The 6,750-nt window shown below is 40.6% G+C and overlaps 1 pseudogene; it reads left to right on the forward strand.

The window, feature by feature from the left end:
* The first annotated feature begins 6,218 nt into the window (after positions 1-6,218).
* Positions 6,219-6,337, forward strand: LOC132643379 (5S ribosomal RNA; annotated as a pseudogene).
* The last annotated feature ends 413 nt before the right edge of the window (positions 6,338-6,750 follow it).

Consider the following 6,750-nt stretch of genomic DNA (forward strand, 5'->3'; position numbering starts at 1 on the left):
GTAGATAATGGTGAATAAAAGCATTTGAGAACTCTCGCCAAACAGCTGCAGGGGCATTCTCTCCCCTAGATAACTCCTAGGTCTGATACCACTGTACCGCAATATCATAAAGCCTATACGAAGCCAACTCCACAGACTCGACCTCATCCGCGTGCATAACCCTCAAGGTTCTATGCATCCCATCAATAAAATCCTGGGGGTCCATATTTTGCTTTATCACGGAAAACTCTGGAGGACCTAACCGAAGGAAGGTCTTAACCCTCGAACTACCAGTCCTATTTTGCTGGTCAACACCAACTCCTTGCCGCTAAGTCTGGGCGGCTACTAGTCTAGTCAATAATTGTATAGCATCTCGCACATCCTGGCCCGGTGCATCCGGCTGAGGAACTGGGGCAGGTCCTGGAGGTGGGGTATGCGATGTATCTGACGACCCCTCACTTTGAATCTCATCCTAAGCCCTTGTAGCCTGCCAAGTGCGGCTAGTGGCCTCACCTGTCGCTCTCTTGCCCTTCTGGGCAGCCGTAGCTTTCTTGTGGGGCATCGCTAAAATCAGAACAATTCATCAAAAAGCGAACGCTTAACACATGGATTTATCGAACAATCTAAGAGAGAAAGAATGACATCATCCTAAATGTCCTGCAGCCTCCTGTTTATAAGTGTGGTGCACAACATGCCCATAAACAAGACACTAATAAACACGATCTCTAGGCAATATTAGGACGGAACTGCTCTGATACCATTTCTGTCACGACCCAAACTGATGAGTCGTGACGAGTGTCTGACCTCTAGCGACCAAACACCCCTAAACATATATCTAAACCATACTGAACATCAAGGGGCCATGAATGGCATAAACTGATCTCATACTACCTCATGAAAGGATAGCATCATAAACTCTGCACAAACCGTACATACACATGTATACTGAAAAACAGTGCAAGCCAGCTAGGCCACTACATATACTGTACACAAAAGAATGGGAGCCGACAAGGCTACATCACCTGACTAATACATACAACTGTTTACAGACCTCTACTGGAATGAAAGCTATAGAAAGAATGGGACAGGGCCCCATCATACCCATAAGCATATACATCTCAAAGGGGCTAGCATACCAAAATAGACTGCAACTCCGAATCAATGGAGCGCACTGACCACTGCTGGATAGAAGTCCTACTAAGCTGGGCCACCTACCGATCTACCTGAACCTGCGAGCATGAACGTAGCTCCCCGAGCAATGGTGAGTCAGTATGGATAATGTATATCTATAAGAATCATGAATAAAGTCCGAACTCATAAGCTGAAATAACTGTCTGCATGTACTTGTATGAACTAGTATCTGTATGTATCTGCATAAATTTGTATAACTGACATTGCCTCTGTGGGCGCATAATATGCATGCTCTCAATGGTAATCATGCTCATATACATAAATATAGGTCATAGTGCTGAGGAACGTTCAGCCCGATCCATATCCCATATATTAGTAATGTGAGTAACGTACGACCCGATCCATATATCATATAATAATAATAATAATAATAATAATAATAATAATAATAATAATAATAATAATAATAATAATAATAATAATAATAATAATAATAATAATAATAATGCTAAGGAACGTACGGCCCGATCCATATATCATCATTCAGGTGCATCAGCTGATCTGGTGGTAATGCATATATAACGCCTACCCATTTTCCATACCCCATATACCTATAATACTTGCGTATAAAATTCCTTCTGGTCACGGGTCAATATATACATATATATGAATAAATGTAATGCATGAATAACTAACTGTATACATAAAACTGGACCCATGAACAGAAGGAGCAATCATAAACGGGTTACATGAATCATCAAATACTGGAGTACTGCTAATGCTTCTAAGAGTAAAGTAATATGGAAGCTCACTTACTCATTTGTCTGTTCATATCGTAAGATCATGCCAAAAGAAGGAAATGATAGCCTTAACATACCTTGAAGTATACCCAATCGTCCAACTTCTACCTCTCGATCTTGTAAGTCTACAATCAAGATAACGTAGGCCTTAATCAGGCGATTTACCTTGCTTACTAATCATTTTAAAGACGAATAGAGCTTGACAGATTATGGGCAATATTTCCCTTATAAGCTTAACAACCCTTCAACTTCCCATTCAATCCAACATCAACCATAACAACAATAACAACACTTATATATAAATATAAACTCTAATTTATCCCCAATCATTTCTCAAAATTCCTCAAATCACTGCCTTAACCTTCATCAACTTACCACTTCCACAAATACCGTCTCTTCGCTTAAAACCACTAAAACTCTCGGAAATCAACCTAAATATAAGGGTAGAAATAATTTACATACCTTGAGGGGTCTAAGATTCCAAAAGATCAACTTCAACTCCAACTCCCTAAGCTCCACAACTTGAATAAACCCTAGAAACAACCTTCTTCTTGACAAGCACGGGTCCACGGGGCTCCGATCTTACCAAATCTCCACTAATAATGATGGAAAATGTTGGGAGGGAAAATATTAGGATTTCTCTGATTTGGAATGGAGGACAGTGAGAAATAAGGTCGTCAACTACATATTTATTCTTAGAATTAAAAAGCCCTAGCGGTGCGGTTCGACGGACAGGTCGATGACCCGTCGACGTGTCGACGGTCCATTGACTTGCCCGTCGATCTGCGCCTACAGATTTTCAGGCTGCGGAACCTTGTCGTTGTCGCATAACGACGGTCTGTCATCTATGTCGATGACCCGTCGACGATGACTGGTGTCTGCAGATTTTCTCCTGTTCAGCTCAGATCGCGGTGATTCGATTCGTTCAACTTCTAACTCTGTGAATTGCCAGGAATACCTGCTGGTACCTTGCACACGGGGTAAGACACTTTCTATCTCCAAAATTCGGACACGAGTCTTAATTTCAAGGGCACACCGACTATGAAACCATAGGTTCTACTATGAACGAGAACGAGAGGTTCTACATGTACTGGTTGATTCCGATGCCCTTCTTATCACAAGGGTCTTAGTATATTATTTTATTTTGGCTTGAATACTCAGTATGTTATTCTTACTGACATCCCTTTTCCTGGGGACGCGGTGTTTCATGTCACGCAGCTGTAGAGAGATGAGTAGAGGACACTTGTTATAAATTGTTCTCGGGCTATTAGTTGGATTGGTGAACTCCACTTCTGTTTGAAGTATTGCTGAGTCAAAGTACGTGTGTACATATATATGTCTTATGCATTATGGGTAGATCGGGGCCCTATCCTGACTTATGTTATGGCATCTTGGTTATGTTAGAGACTTTGCAGACAGTGTCTCAAGATGCCTTCAGTTGTTTATAGCGGCCATGTAGGCCATATGTTCATGTATATTCCCCACGAGGAGTTTCATTGAGTTTTTATGTTGAAATAATGAGAAATGAAGGATAAATGACTTAAGGGCTCACATGGGATTAATAAATAAAAAAGTAATGGTATGGTATGGTGTCGCTCGGTCAGGCAGGGCAACGGGTGTCAGTCGCAGCTCTCCAATTTGGGTCGTGACAAAAGGGGTATCAGAGCAGGTCTATCCTAGGGAGTCTGCAAAGTCGTATCTAATAGAGTCCGACTTATGGATGTTTTGCGCGTCACATTGTATTGGGAGGCTGCAGAACATTTAGGATGGTTACCTTCTTTTCATATCTTAGATTGTGCGATAGAACCAAGTCGTAGGAAATGAAATTCATCATACTAACTGTTGACACCTAATTTTTGACCTCCCGCAATTTATTTTAAGAAGCTCGGAGTCCTTGGTCAATAAATAAGCTCACCTGCGCACCCTAAAGGGTATAGGTAATTTTTATGAAATTATTTGGGATAATATTTCACCCATTTAAATTGATAAGGAAATCTCCAGGGTAATTTTAAATTGGTGATACCCAAAAGAATATTTTAATTGAAATTAATCAAAGGGGCAAGAAAACCCTTTTTGGATAATTATTTGTTTAATTAATTAAATCAGGGAAAATTAGATTAATGAGTGATTTTATTCCATTTTATTGTACGAGGCACCCTGAGTAATTAAAAGAATTCACCATTTTACCCTTTAAATCTTGATTCTGTGTGCGTTTGCGTAGTTGATTAATTTTCTTTTATTTGATTAATTAATTCAAAACCAGTATCTGCAAAATGATTTCTATTTTATTTTTGAGTCATGTTTTAAATTATTTAAGTCATAATGGACTAATAATTAGTTTTTCCTGATTTATTTATTAGTTTATTTTCCCTGACCCTCTATGCATCTATATATGTATACAACATGTATGTGCCAATATACATGTGTGTGTGTATAATGGGCCCAACATTTTTTTAAAAGAAATAAAGGACCAGGCCTGGTGCCTCCCACCCGTTTATTTTAGAAGACCCTAGGGGTATGTTGCAAAATAGTGGAGAGGCAGCTAGGGGTAAAACCCTAGCGCCGCCTCCTATTCCACCTCCTACCTCGCCCCATTTTTTAGTTCAATCCCATCGTTGGAGCATGTAACATGAAGGAGCGGACGAAGCATTTAATAGCTTCGTCCTTCTCTCACCAAAAAAACAGCCAAGCAGGCCCTTAAAGGTAACCCCCTCCCATTTTATATGTATTTTCGCCATTAGTGTTAGTATTGAAGTATTTGAACCGTTGATTTGATTTTTTACTCTAGAACGGGACCATATATTGAATTTGTGAGTGAGACTTGCATAAATTTGCAAGTCCCACATCGTTGGTTGCAAGTCTAGGAGGCATATAGAAACCCCCATTTGTTCGAAAAAGAGGTTGGAAACCATAAAGAGGCTGAAAATTGCTATTTTTAAGTCTTAAGAGTTCCAAAGTCAAAATTTTAGTTTTAAACTTGAGGTTTTTTTAAGTTTTTTCCAATTCTAAAATTGATATTTTATTTGTTGTGTGGTGTTTCTGTTGGCTTGAGTTTGGCATTGGAGCACAAGGGCCTCCAAATCCATCACTTGACCCCAATCGCACTCACAAAAGGTAAATACCTTTAAGTTTAATGTTTTATGTTTAGATTTATGTCATGTTTAGTCAATAAAGATTATGTGTGGTTTAAGTTAGTATTTTGAGTTCATTGCTGTCACGACCCAAACCCATGGACCGTGACAAAAGTGGTATCAGAGTAGTTCGTCCTAGGGATTGTCTACAGACCGTGTCCGATAGAGTCCTATTTATGGGTGTGAAGCCGGCCACACTTATAAACAAGAGGCTGCAGGGCATTTAGGAATCGTTGACCTTTCCTTCTATCTTAGATCGTGCGATAGAGCCAGAGTCTAGGAAAAATTATTTCTGACCCTCTTTTCCTGAAGGTAAGCACAGATTGATAAAGATGAAGAGATCAGCTTCAGACAATGGGGGTGCTAAGAAGACATCTAGAATAGATTCAGGACCACAGGCTCCGGGACCGAGCAGGAGGAGCCTTAGGTATTCCATCGAGACTGATCCCTCTGAGGTCCCCGTGACGATTCTCCCAGAATTTCTGACTTCTAGAGAGGAGGATTTATCGGAGGATAGCTATGACACAGACCCATCTGAGGGTTCATATGGGACGGCAGAGGAGGAGATTTCCGAGATTGTACTAGAGTTGAATCCCTGAGCTGCTCCTATGGCAGAGCACTATGTTAAGCCAGCTACGCTTGAGAGTGTTACTGATTATTCTAGCTCATTATCTTGGTCGTCAATAAACCAGGAGCTACCCAAATAACCGTATCCCTCGGACTCAGATGAGAGAGATGAAGAGGCAGACTAGCAGATGGCGGGAGGACAATGAAGAGGACACTTCACTTTATAACCCTCCAGACCAAGCTCAGGACAGGTCGACTACAGGTATATGAGTTCTTTATTGAAATTTCTTATGTGTGTACAGTTATTGCAGGATATCATTAATAGGTGACGAATGGGAGTTTTAGAGGAACCGATAACCAAAGTACTTATGGATAACTGCGACTAAGATGTTTTGGCCACTACTAGGAATCTTATATTTAGGAATGGAAGACAGTCGTGTGTTGATCGATGGTTATTATTGAGAGTTCCAAAGGCTAAGACAGCATTTGCTCGGTCAGGAAAGTAAAGGATCTTTCAAATCCGGAGGGAGATGCGTTATAGCAATTTTATTGGGATCCGTTAGAACTTCAACTTGTTCTAGGTCATGAAATGAAGGTCACGTAGCAGAGTGGATGCGATCGTACCAGCACTAACGCTCCGGATCCCATCAGGACTCCAAAGTTAAGCGTGTTGGGGTGAGAGTAATACTAGGATGGGTGACCCCTGGGAAGTGTACTTAGAGTCATACAAATTTGGACATAAGAGAAGGATGAGGGACTAGAATAGCTTGAGGGAAATTAGAGCGTATCAAACTCACGGTTGGAAACTCCAAATGATTGTGAGAGATAAGGCGGACTGACTTGGCAAAGAGAGAGAAGACGTATTACAGCTACAGAACTGGGATGAGTTTAAAATAGTATTGGGGGATATTTTGTAAGTAAGGTGTTAGGAGAGGTATATACGATATTCTATGTGTGGTCAATCAGTTTGTGTGCCCCGATAAGCGACGTTGCGATGTGTTAAAGGTGCTAATTGAACAAGGTATTGAAGTTCAAATGGTAAGTGTTACAGGGAGAGGCGACATTAGTCCCTCTAAAATTAAAGTTGGATAATCCTGATGTAATCACATCAGGGAAAATAGAGAAAGTGAGTATACAAGAGT

This window comes from Lycium barbarum, chromosome 5, assembly GCF_019175385.1.
Source record: "Lycium barbarum isolate Lr01 chromosome 5, ASM1917538v2, whole genome shotgun sequence".
Taxonomy (NCBI): Eukaryota; Viridiplantae; Streptophyta; class Magnoliopsida; order Solanales; family Solanaceae; genus Lycium; species Lycium barbarum.